The sequence below is a fragment of the Chinchilla lanigera genome, unplaced genomic scaffold (assembly GCF_000276665.1).
Source record: "Chinchilla lanigera isolate Chin_1 unplaced genomic scaffold, ChiLan1.0 scaffold00007, whole genome shotgun sequence".
In the NCBI taxonomy this organism is placed as follows: Eukaryota; Metazoa; Chordata; class Mammalia; order Rodentia; family Chinchillidae; genus Chinchilla; species Chinchilla lanigera.
Genome location: NW_004955408.1, coordinates 26284624 through 26298264, shown reverse-complemented (window position 1 = coordinate 26298264; position 13641 = coordinate 26284624).

Here is a 13641-nt window from a genome sequence, read left to right as displayed (position 1 = left end):
CATTCTGGGTGACTACATTAGCCTCAGAAAGGGAGGATTGTGCACCAAAGGCCACAGGACTGATTAGGTGGGAGAACCCAGACTCAAAACGAACAGGCCCTGCCTCCAGAGCAAACCACCTTGACCACCTCCTAGTCACGGTGCCTGCATCCCAGGCCAGCCTGCCCATACTTTACCTCTCTGCTCTCACCTACTCTCTCCAGCAAACACACTATGCACACTCTCTCAGTCACGCATGCGTAATATTTTTCCACACATTCTCACACTCTTCTGTACACATTCCACACATTCTCCCTCTCTTACTGTCATGCTGTCTCAGTCAACAAATTCGTACACACACTCAGACACCAATACACTATCACACACCCTCACACACAATCACATACACACTCAAACATATACTCACATTCTCCCCCATCTCCATACACACACACACACCACTTCCTGTCCATTTGTTTGCAAATGCTAAGTTGACCCTCAGCCCATTGAAGCTTTACCACCTCTTCCCTCCTCAATTGAAATGCTCCTTCAGGTTCAGTGTGATCCAGGCTACACACAAAGTGAGATGTGGGATACTCTCGGGGATATGAACAGAGTTCCCAGAGGAAGGGCCATTTGACCTGGACTTTGGCTCATTAGCACATTTGGCCAAAAAGCCGACAAGTATAGCTTTCCAGATAGAGAAAGTTGCCAGTGGAATGGATTTGGAAATGCAGTTGCTGAGCTGCATTTCAGTGTATGGCTGCTCAGGTGAACCCCTGCCCTCCACAGAGTCCCTACCACAGCTGCCTCCTACCCAGGATCCCTGTGCAGCAGAGCCACAGCCAGCCAACGTGGCATACAAGACCCAGATGCAAGCAGCACCCTGGCATCTACCTACTCATGCATCCACAATGCCACCAGCTCCCCCTAAATATAGCCTGAAGCTGCCCACTTCTCCACCCATCCTTGCTGCCACTACCTTCTTCCTAGAAGCTGCCACCTCCTCCTGTACCACTGTCGAAGCCTCCTACATGTTCCCTGTACCCACAGGGGATACCCAACACCCCATCTGCTTTTGCAGGGCAGCCAAATCATGTCATGGAGCTTCCTGTTTAAAGTTCCTCCCTAGGGCTCAGCAATAACACGCTTCCCTGACAACCCCCTGCCTCTCCCAGACTAGGTCAGATACCCTGTTTTATGCCTCACAAAACACAGTTCTTTGCTTTCCTAACACTCAGCAAAGTTTGTGCTTAAACACCATGTTTGTGATTATTTAGTTTGACTTCTAGAGCTCCAAGTTGGTAGGTCCTGCCTCTGCCCCTCCCAGGGTCCCTGCACAAGGAGGCCTGCCCTCAGTGCGTGCTGGGTGTACAGGATGATGCTAAAGCACTAGGAGCTGCAGCAGTGGGGGGCACTTCAGGCTGTGGTCAGGGGCACAGGTTCTTTGGGATCTCCATCACTGTGCTGGGTGGTGAAGAAGGGGATTACAGCATGGCATCAGCAGTCTCCCTGCAATGTGTGAGATGTAGTCTTGCTTGTTCCCTGGAAAATGGCCAGCTTGCTTTGGGATCGCTTGCTGCAAGGTTCCACTCTCTGCAGCAGGTTTGAACTGTTAAAGACTGAGTAAATAAGCTGGTGAAGGGAAGGTAAAATGTTTGTGAAATGCTGACATCTACTTCAAAAACCCACACACACTGCCAGGCAGCAACTGGTCTCTCCCACGTATCTGAATGTTCCTGGCTCAGTGGGAACCTTAGAAGCAGACAATGTGGCGAGCACCTTCCCTGAGCTCTACAAAACCCAGGGTGCAACCGGGAAAGATGGTTTGCAGTGGAGCATTCCTTCTACAGACTGAGGGGGAGAGTAAATAGAACTGTGCAAGGCTGACAGCATTTCTGCAGCTGCCTGAGAGGCAAAATGTTGGTTTTCAACGTTTAAAAGTCAGAGAGCTTCATATCAAAGTCTTTATTTCTGGCTTCCCTTAAAGAACTAGATTCCACTCCCACACGGCACGAATTGCCTAGAGTAGGTGTTATTGCCCTTTTCTTTAACATTTTTTTTCTAAAAATATGTCAGTTGACATAATTGACATGGTGTACATGTAGCATTTTGATGCAATGCACAGATCAAGGTAGTTGGCATATTTACTACCTGAAACATTTATCATTTTTTGTGTTGAAAACATTCAAAATCCTTTCTATTAGTTATTTTGAAACATGCATTTAATTGTTATCAACCATAGTTACCCTCCTGTGCTATAGAACATTAGAATTATTGCTCCTCTCCAACTGTTCCATCATACTGTTTTAACCATCCTCTCTCCATCCTCCCTCCCTGGTCACCTCCCAGCCTTTGATAGATGCTATTTTACTCTCTGCTCCTATTTGGTCAACCTTTTCAGCATGGATATATACATGAGAATATGTAGTATTTGTCTTTCTGTGCCTGACATTTCATTTTACATGTTGTCTTCTCAACTTATTTGCACTGTTGCAAATGACAATTTCATTCTTTTTATAAATGAATAATACTCTATCATGCATAAATACCCCACTTTATTCATCTATTAATAGACACCATACTAGTCAGCTTTCTATTACTGTAACCAAACACTTGAGATAATCAACTGATAAATGGAAAAGGTTGATTTGGCTCAAAGTTTTGGAGGTTTCAGCTGGCCCGTGGTTTGGGGCCTGTGGTGAGGCAGTATATGACAATGGGGAGCACATGACTGAACAAAATCGCTCACCTCATGACCAGGAAGCAAAGGAGATGGTGGGAAAGGAACTGTGGTCCCAAATGACCTAAAGACCTCCCACGAGCTCCCACTACCTCCCAAAGGCACCAATCTGAGCACCAAGCATTTAGCACATGGGTTTTGGGGGACATTTAAGATACAAACTAGCTGACACCCTAGTCAGTGTCCTATCTTGACTGTTGTTACTACCTTCTTCCTGCAGGGGCTGAGCTCTACAGCTCATCTCAAAGCCCACCACATTCTGCCCATTACACTCAACACTCTTATCTCCTTGCCCCTATAGACTCCCGGTCAGTATCTGAGAGAAGCAGGCAGTTATCAGAGAATCCCTCAACCTTATAGACAGAGCTCATCTATAATGGCAGGTGAGGAAGAAAAACGCAAGGAGTGCTGAGAACCATGGGGAAGAGTCCTGATCCACTGGCCCAAAAGGATGGAACGCCTTCCTTCCCAGGGCTGCCTTGAGGACAAGCTCAGCTCAGTTCTCCATGCTCAGTCTATCCCCAGGCAGCAGCCTCTGGAGGCTCCAGGCTCCCATCTGCCAGCCCCATGAGAGAGCAGCCTCCTTTCCCAGAGCTCCAGCAAAATCCTGCCACTGACTGTGAGTAAGTTGACTTGGGTCATACGTTCACTCCAGGACTACTTATAGCTGGGAGAAGAGTGGCTCCATGCAGATCCATACAGTGTGACTGGAGGACAGTGCTGACCCAGAGGAACAGGTTTATGGAAGGAAGAGGTTGGATGCTGGCCAGATCTGTACAGTTACGCCCATCAGCCCTCTAGAAGCGCATCTCTTCAAGTGCTTCCCTTGCTCCACCGTTGCCTAGGCCTAGTCACCTTTGCGACCAATCAGGGCATGGCTTTATGCTTGAGACCAAAGCTTATTAAACTACAGTGGGGGCCTGACTCCAGGGCCCTCCCTCCTCCCCTGCCTGTGTGTACAAGAATCCTCCCATGCTCAAGTCCCTCATTCAAAATGGTATAGTAGCTTCATGTAACTACCTACCTCCTCTTGTGTACTTTAAATCACTTCTAGATTACTTATAATACTTAATACAATGTAAATGTGATAAAAACAGATGTTGAATTGTTTAGAATACTGACAAAGAAAAGAAGTTTGTAAATGCTTAGTATGGATGCATTTTTTAAAAATATTTTCTATGTGTAATGGTTGAATCCATAGACGGAAAACCCACAGGTACAAAGGTCCAGCTGTGTATTAACTGGCTGGTAATGACTCTGGCATAAGGTTTCTGTTGTGAATGGCAGTTTGGCCTAGAAACTGCCATGTAGCTCTGTGCCGTGTGGCTCTGCATTCTTAGTGCCATGTCTGTTTACTTTCTGTCTCTAAATAGACAAAAGCTCCCTGACAGCAAGGTTGGCCTCGCTGTTTGTGTCATCTCTGGTCTGCCACAGTGTGAAACACCTGGCTGCCCAATAACTCCTTACTGACATTCTAGAGAACATCATAGGAAGAACTCAAGCTCACCCTGGGTATAAATGGAGGTACCGTTTCTGAGGAGCTATGCCTTGGGCAAGATATAGTAAGTCCCCAGCTTATTAATATTTGAGTTGTGAACTTTCACAGGTGTACTGTATAGCTCATTTTGTTGGCTTAGAGTGAAACTTACAAGCAAATCTGATTTATGAACAATTCTCCCAAAAAGAGAACTCATTTGTAAGTTGGAAACTTACTGCATTTATCAAAGTTCAACTGAGGAAGACGCCACTGGGTGGTGTGGAATAAAGTCTTTGTTTTGTGTTGTTTTATTTTGTTTGTAGTACTGGGGATTGAGCCTAGGACCTTCACACTGAGCTACATCTTCGGCCTTTCTGTTGCTACTGTTGTTGAGACAGTTTCTCAGTAAGTTGTTAAGTTGCCCAGGCGTCCGCCTCCCAGAGGGCTGGGATTATAGGCCATACAGCACCACAACTGGCTGGAATAATAGATTCATAACTGGAATTTGGCTTTATCCACTATGAGAGAAGGAAGGTCTGAACAAGGAAGTAGAGAGCCTGTGGGAAACTGAGCTGGATTTCAAAAGGGGAGTAATGAAAGAAAATCCAGGGCCTTTCTGCCTCCTGGGTCTGCTGCCATACCTAAGGTAAAAAACTGAATATGGAGCAGAGGGCAGCTAAGGCCCAGGAGAACCCGCTGGCATCCCTGTGTCTTGCTGCTAGCACCTCCAATGACAGCGGCCTCGGAAAGTGATGGCTGCTATTCCCTTCCCCTTGTGGATCCTCTTGCATGGGTCTCTTTTGTCAGCTCAGAGCCTAAATCATGTGGAGAAAGGCGTTCTGGACAACAGGATTCCAGACTAACCACATCCACAGAGTACAGGCCACCCTGGTCAAATATTGGACCCCTGTGAGCCTCTGTTTCTTTGTCCATGAGATGCGGGGAGTGATTGCTTAGTCCAGAACTGTCTACGACAGGCATTCAATTATTATTTATTAACCTTTACCAGAAGTAGTGTTACTTCTAGATGCTCTCACCCATCCCACTTACCTTGGTGATGCCTTCAAGAATTTCCATCCCTAATGCCCATGGCAATAACCTCTAAGGACAACCATGACTAAATTTAAATCTGGAGTTTCAAACAACATGAAGTAACACCCCCATGGGAGTGTTTTGCTGTCTGTGGTGCTTTGACCTTTTATAAAAAATGAGCTCCTCTGGGGGAAGGGTCCACTTGGAGACCATTCCCCCTTCCGACCAGGCCTGTGTCTGGAGTCATATTGTTATGCAAATGAGACAGGTGGCAGAAGGTTGCGACTCTTCAGGCATAGGGTTGGTGGCCACCTGCAGCCTGGAGAAAGCCTCTGCTTCCTGGGGAACCCTGGCTCCATAGCTCCTAGCTACAATTTCCCTCCCCAGAGGATGCAAATAAATGAATGCCTTACCAGGAAGCAACACTCCTCTTATGGCTTCTCCAAGGATTGCAGAACTGGCCCCTTAAGGCTGATGGTTTATTTCCTGGGGAAGGGCAAAGGGGGGCATGGAAAAGAGACTTCTGGCTGCCTGGGAGAGGGAGAGAAAGCAGTCATAATGCCATGGCAACACTGAACATTCCAGAATGGATTTGTACAATTTGAGGGTGATATTCAGGCAACTAGAAAGATGGCTTTCTCTGAACAACTCCTGGTTCCAGAAGGCTGGTCCAAATGAGAACTGGGCAAAGAGGGTTGAGGGTTAGTGGATGGGACCCACTTTCTTGGGGATGGTGAAACTGAGGCCAGGAGAAGAGCCAGCCCAACATCACCCAGTTTGTCAGCAGCAGTGCTAGCAAACAGATCAACACTTTATTCATGCAGGAAACCAATATTGAATTCCTACTACATACCAGGTGCTACTGTACGTGCTAGGCGTACAGCTTAGAATAAATTTAAGGTTAACTGGTATTCTAGGAAATCGACAACCAGACCATTAATTTGAAAAATACAGTCAGCTCTCCATATCTACCACTGCTGTATCTATGGATTCAGTTTAAAAAATTAGAAAAAATTTGAGAAAGTTCCAAAAAGCAATATTCAAACTTACTGGATGCTGAGTACTATGTTGAATCCATGTGAGTAAAGTGATATGTAGACATTAGATGAGGTACTTAAAGTCATCTTTAAGTACAGTAATACCTTAGTTCATGAACACTTCTGTTCACAAACAATTCAATTCCCAAACAGAAGCATTCAGCAAAATTTTGCTTCCATTTGCAAACTCGATAGCGAGTGATGAACACCACTACAGCCATCTTCCCTGCACAGTATGAACATGAATGCGGCCATCTTCCCCACTCTGACGTGTGGTCATGGCTTTCTCCAGTTGAGACCGTGGTCACAGATAGACCTGTGCACACTTGCTGTGAAGGTTTTTTGTATACTTTTTAACACATACAATACAGTGTAGTCTTATTCAATCCAGCATGGCTCCAAAGAAAGTGCAGAGCTAGCACAGTATAAAAAGAAAGTGTACAATGGTAATGAAGGTGACAACAGTGTGTAGAGCAATAATAAAGGTAACCAGAATGTGCAGAGTGGTGATGAAGGTAACAAGAAAGTGCAGAGCAAGAATGGTAAGAAGAAGGTTTTGAAGAAAATAACCACTGAATTGAAGAAGGAAACAAGAAAATCCTGCATGTGGTATTCGTGTGGCTGATCTGGCCTCAGAGTATAAGATGGCAAAGTTGACAATCTCAGCTATTTGGAAAACTAAAGATGCCATCAAAGGAGCTGATGTTTCAAAAGGAGTAACGATGTTAACCAAACAGAGGACACAGAGCTGGGAGAGCTGGACAAACTTTTGTTAGTGTCGTTGAATGAGAAACAGCTGGCAGGTGATAGTGTTAGTGAAGCTATGGCTTGTGAAAGAGCCAGGAAATCACACAGTGATTTACTGCAAGAAAACACCCTCTACAAAGGCAACAAGTGATTAATTTAAAGCCAGCAGAGGGTGGTTTATAAATTCCCCAAGATAAGTGCCATCCACAGGGTGGTTAGACATGGTGAGGCTTCCAACTCTGACAAGGCCGTGCAGAAGGAAGAATTCACTGAATTCATGAAAGCAGAAGGATACGTCACTCAGCAAGTGTTCACCTGCAACAAAACAGGGCTCTTCTGGAAGAGGACACTGAGCAGAACCTGCATCATGCAGGAGGAGAAGGCACTGCTGGGGCACAGGCACATGAAGGACAGATTGACTCTTTTGCTGTGTGCAAACACAAGTGCTGATCTGATTCAGCCACACCTGGAGTACCATTCCCAGACCCCTTATGTGTTCAAAGAACAAACTGTGAACAAAGCCAGACTGCCTGTCACATGGAGGACCAACATAAAAGCTTGGGTCTAAGGCAATTGTTCATGGAATGTCTACACAAAGTGTTCACACCTATCATTAAGAAATATCTTTCTGACAACCAACTGCCTGAAAGGTGCCCTTTCCTGACGGACAGTGCCCTGGCACTCCCTCCAGCTTTGCTGGATGATATGGTTGCTGCATATGACTTTATGAAAGCCAAGTCCCTTCCCCCCAACACAACACCTCTTGTGTAGCCCATGCACAACAAATTGATCTGCAACTTCAAGAAGCTGTACACAGAGGCGCTCTTTACCGGGTGTTTAATGTCAGTGAAGAGATGTTTTTGATTCTGAAAGAAACATTTCAATGTTCTCCACTGCATCAACTTCATTGAAAAAGCCTAGAAAGATGGCATCTACCAGACCTTAAACTCAGCCAGGAAGAAACTGTGGCCAGAATGTGTCACTAAACGTGAGTTTGAAGGGCCTGATGCACAGGTAGTAGAGGAGGAGACTGTGTCCATGGGCAAGAGTATGGGTCTGGACATCAGCGGTGCAAAGATAAAGAAGCTTGTTGCAGACCATAAGGAGAAGCTTATGGTGGAAGAACTTGCTGAACTTCAGAGTGAGCACCAGTAGGCACTTGTTGAGGAAGAGGAAGACAGGGATGAGGTTAGCAGTGATGTGATAAAATCCATTATAGAGAAATGGAATGAGGAGCCAAAATTTCTCTGAGAAGCACCATCCCAACATAACTGTTAAATCTGATGAATGGTCATATGGTCTCTCATTTCTGGAGGGTTATGCACTAAAAGAAAGAAAAGTGACATTAGACAGATTTTTCACCAAAATTGACCCTACAGCTAAGAGATAAAGAAGAGAAGAAACCCCTGGAGATCTCCCAATGTCCCTTAGGAGGGGGCCTCTCCCTCCCGTTTTCCACACCAAAAGTTGCTGCAAACAAAGTTAGTGGTCTTTCTCTTCATAGCATACTGTACTTTGTTTTATATTTTTGTCAGTAAAAACTACATATGGTTCAGAACAGATTAATCTGATTTACACTGAACCTTATGGGAAAATTTGATTCAGTTCGCAATCAATTCTGTTCACAACCAGAATCATGGGACAAATCAAGTTTGTGAACAGGGGTGCCACTGTATTCAGAAGCATTGCATAGGTTTTATGCACACATTACCGTTCCATTTTATATAAGAGGTTTGAGCATCTGCGGATTTGGGGATCTGTGGGAGAGCGAGCCTAGAATCCATCCCTCATGTAGATGCGGGGAGAACTGCAGAACCACCAACACTCATGACACGCTCACTCCCTGCCAGTCATGGTGCATATTCTGCCTGGGCCTCCACAAAGCCTCAGTAGTGGGCACTGCTCTCGGTGTTGGTGAATAGGTGTGGCTCCAGGCCCACAGGAGCTCAGCCATTTGCAAGGGCGCACAGGGAGTCTGTCTGATTTTAGGAGCCTTGAGGGACCTTCACTGTTCTGCTGAGTGTCTGCCTTCACTCACGAGTGGAGTGAATGACCTATCAGCAGAGAACCTGGGCTGGATCCCTGGGAGCTCTTAGAGAAGCAAAGTCACAAGGAGTGCTGGAAGCCTGGGACCCCACAGCAGCAAGTCGCACTTTTCATCAGAGTTATGAGAAGTGTAGTGGGAAACACTACACTTGTAGTACAACAGATCTATGTCTAAAAACAAGTTACCTGGCCTCTGTGAGCCTCACTTTTCCTGTCTATGCAATGGGGATAATGAGGTGGTATGAGATTCAGAGGACCAATACTCATGTAGGTGCTTGGTCCTGTGCTGACTCAGAGTAGGTGCTCACTGAGCAGAAGCTTCATGACATACTGTGAAAAAGGGTGAGGAGTTAAGTGCCATTCCCACAGGCACTGCCTGTTCTGGCCCACTGTGTATCCCATGTGTGTCCCACTGTGTATCCCCTTTCCTTTACTGGGGAAAGCAGTCCAGTAGTCAAACACAGCCCCCACTGTTTCCTCTGCAATATAAATACTTTATAAATAGTTAGATTATATTGTCTAGGAAATAATGACAAGAGAAAGATCTGTAGATGTTCAGTACAGACACAATTTCCCTTAATATTTCCAACATGAGTTTGGTTAAATTTGCAGATTTGGAGCCCATGGAAACAGAAGACCAACTATATATTAATATATCAGGGGGTGAAGATCCAACTCATTTCTTTTTAATGCTGCATAGTATTCCCTTGTATGGTATTTGTCCCTTATTGATGGACATGTACAGATATTCCAACTATGTGCTAAGTCAAACACGGCAGCAATAAGTTTCCTAATACATTCCTTTACACATAAATCTTTGCATAATTTTCTGAGTGTGCTAAAGGATCATAAAGGCTTAAAGTGACAGATTCCTGAGTCTTCTCAAAGGTATTCTGATTCCAATGACCTGGGGTAATGCCCAAGAATCTAAACTGAGGAAAGCACACACATAACTTGTGTCAACAAACACAGTTAGAATCTCTTGGTTCTTGTTAGAGACAAGTGTGCTGTACTGTGCAGCTGAGTGGCCAGTGCCAGGCCCTTTACTGCCAAGTCTACCTGTGCATCAGTGCCAGGGTCCTTGCCTCAGATATGTGTCAACAGAGACTCTGACACAGTGGCTGGAGTCAAATACAAAGAAATTTATTGAGTTGTGCAAATCAGAAACTTGGGTGGTCTCATGACCAAAAGTCCCTAAATTCGCCAAGGACAAAGAGTTGTTATAAGCTTAAATGGGGTCTTGGGCTACTCAGGGGAGGCAACTCTAGTAGAGAGGTAAAAGGCAAGCCATGGGGTACAGCTTATCATAAATTCACATGTTTTCTGGAACATGCATGCCGTGTTCTGTGGGGGGATTGTGATTTTAGCATTATGATCAGGGTGGGATGGACAGGTAACATCATTGTTTTAGAGGCAGGGCTGTTTTCTGCTATACTGAACGTGCTCTTCATTTTATTTTCAGTGAAGTCTGGGGTTGTGAGCAGGGCTGTTAATTTTAGGGTCCTGTTGGGCCTGTGTTTGTTAGGATAAAATAAATCTACCACAAAAGATTAAGAAAGTAGAAATTATAAGAGTATAAGAAATGGGCATCCTTCATTCCCTCAGGTCTAGGTAACACCCAAGAGAAAGCCTTGCACGGCCATGACTAGTGTCCCTGAATGCATGCCTGGCCCTCTTCAAGAGGCAGTGACAAGGGCCAGGAATATAGCTCAGTGGCATAAGTGCTTCCCTCACAAGTGCAAGGTCCTGAGTTCAATTCCCGTTACCAAAAAAAAAAAAAAAAAAAAACAATGACTGCTACTCAAGTGGCCATATATCATGCCTAACTATGACCATTCCCAACTTCATGTACTTTTATTACTTTTAATATCCTAAGGACACACATGAGGTCAATAACAGTGGCTGCCTCTGGGGAGAACTGGGCATGCGAGAATCAGAGTAAGTAGGAAACTTGTAATGATGAACTAGGCCTTATTACCTTTTTAAAATTCTACTGACAAGGACAAATGGTTGTGGAATAGTACATTTACCAACTGTATGATGTTGAGCAAGTCACTCGCCCTCTCTGAGCTTTGGTCAAGTGCTGTGGCAACACTGAAGTGTTCCAGTAAAAGGTAGCTGAGTGGATAACTATGTGACACTTGACGGAGCTCACAAAATCCTTGCAAGCAGCAGCATGAGGCAGAGAGAGGCAGATGAAGCTTTTACAAATGAGCAGAAGAAAAACAAAGGCCATCCTGGGCTTGAGACTGCACACAAGGTAAGACAGAGCACAGGGTTTTTCACAGTGCTGTGGGCCTGGCCTCAGCTCCCTGGGGAAGGCTCCACCTGGACCTGGATCTGATATATGAGTTGCTCCCTGGGATGTTTCTTAGCCACCTCCCCACTGCCTGGGATGGTGCTAGGCCCTCCGTCTGTGACCAGCCGGGCCTAGAAGTTGCCTTCCTCTCTACACACAACTTCCCCACTGGCCTCCGGGTGGAAGCAGCATCATGTCACAGGATGATGAGAGTTTAGTGAACTAAGAGCCAGGGGAGAAGTAGAAGATGGACCAGGAACCGTCCGTAAATTACCTTAACTATGAGGGAAAACGCTGGACCAATTCCAGGGCTTACAGAGAAAAAAATTTAGTTTTTTCCTGTCAGAACAAAGATAGTGGGTATTTTTCCCCTTTCAGGTCCCAAAACTGAAGAGGTTCTCTCAAAAACCAACAAATTCAAAAGCTGGGATTCTGGGAGCCAGATCTGGTATGTAAATGTCTTTTCCAACTCAAAGAAGAGACTTTGAATACTTAGCACTTTTGAACTACTGAAGGACACGGTGACCCTGCATCAAATTACATACTTGGCAGCAATAGGTGTGACCTCCATCCCGGGACCTTCTCAACCAGCCAAGCTCTGTGTTTGCCACAGCCCCACCATCCCCTGCTGAACCACATGCAGCATCTCTCATCCTCAGGTCACTGTTTCAGCTCTTGCCTTCGCCTTCTACCCTAGTGATCACGCCAAACCTTCAGAAAGAGTCAATATAAATCTGACTCTGAAGTGTGTGTCTGTGATTTTGCCAAATGGTCTGCCCTCACATTGCTGCTCTCCATCATTCACTGGTAACAAAATCCATTTCCTTAGCACATCCTGGCTACAAGTCTGCAGCTGTTCTGTTTCAGGACTGTGTGATTTGAGGAAAGAGACTCGCCACCTCTGAGCCTCTGTTTCTATAGTACTGACCCAAGGATGACATTTAATGACTAATATTAACTTTTACAACTTATGGTTTTGTGGTTTGATGGGTTTGTATCACATGGTGTCAGTGGAGGCCCTGGGACGGCTGGAAGGTCCAGAACGGCTTTTCTCATATGGCTGGCAGCTGACCTGGCTGCTGGCTGGGAGATCAGCTCTGGCTGGAAGTTCAGCTCTGGCTGGGAGTTCAGCTCTGGCTGGGAGATCAGCTCTGGCTGGGAGTTCAGCTCTGGCTGGGAGTTCAGCTCTGGCTGGGAGATCAGCTCTGGCTGGGAGTTCAGCTCTGGCTGGGAGGCTTGGTTCCCTTCACATGCCTCTCTGCATGTGGCTGCTTCCTCTTCCTCCCATGTGACAGCAAGAGCATTTCAAAAGGGAAAGGCAGAAGCTCCATCTCTCCTAAGGCCCAGCCTAAGAAGATACAAATATCTCCTCCATCAGATCTTGGTAACTGTAACAAGTGTGTATTCCAGCCCCACGGACTTAACAGCAGGACTATACCTCCTGATATGGGCACAGAGGTGTTATTGTTTGACTATGGTCTGAACGTGTCGCTCAGTGGTTCATTGGGAAAGCTTCATGCCCGGCATGGTGGTGCTTGAAGAGGTGGGGCCTAGTGCAAAACAGTTATGTCATGGGGTTCTTACCCCTAATAATGCTGGTCTTAGGAGTGACTTCACTCTCATAAGAGCCAGTATTTATAAAGCAGGGCCATCCAGTATGCTTGGCTCCTTCAGTACATGGCCAGGGCCCTTTCTGTTTCTCTGCCATGTTGTAAAAGACCAGAGGACTCTCACCAAGATACTATAGTCATATTGTTGGCATCCTCCAGCCACTGGAATCCATCCAAATAAGCCTCTTTATAAAGTACCACATTCCAGTATTCTGTTACAGCAACACAAAATGGACTAATATACAAATTCTCCTCACAACATAAGTATAGAAGGTGGAGGACAATTTTGCAACTGCTTTGGAAACACAGTTTTCTGCCGCGCTTAATACGCAAGCAACCCTCACCAGTATTAGCTTAATATAAGTTTCATTCATTCATTCCACACACACTATGGAGTACTTGTACGCCAGACTTTAAACTAAGTACTGAGGGATTGGAGATGGTTGAAACCATCAAGGAACTGACAGAGCTGGGTGGGAAATAGGCCAGCAATGCAGGTATTACAGGATAACATGGTAACTGCCTTGTAAGGGAAATGGCAACTGTCCCTACACTGGGCCAGTGGAAATTCACCTGGGAATTCTGCTGGCTCTTCTGGGAAAGGAAAGCTGTTTGTCACATGGATGTTAGGGTTAGGATGCCTGGAGCTGCAGATTTGCCATCACACTGGA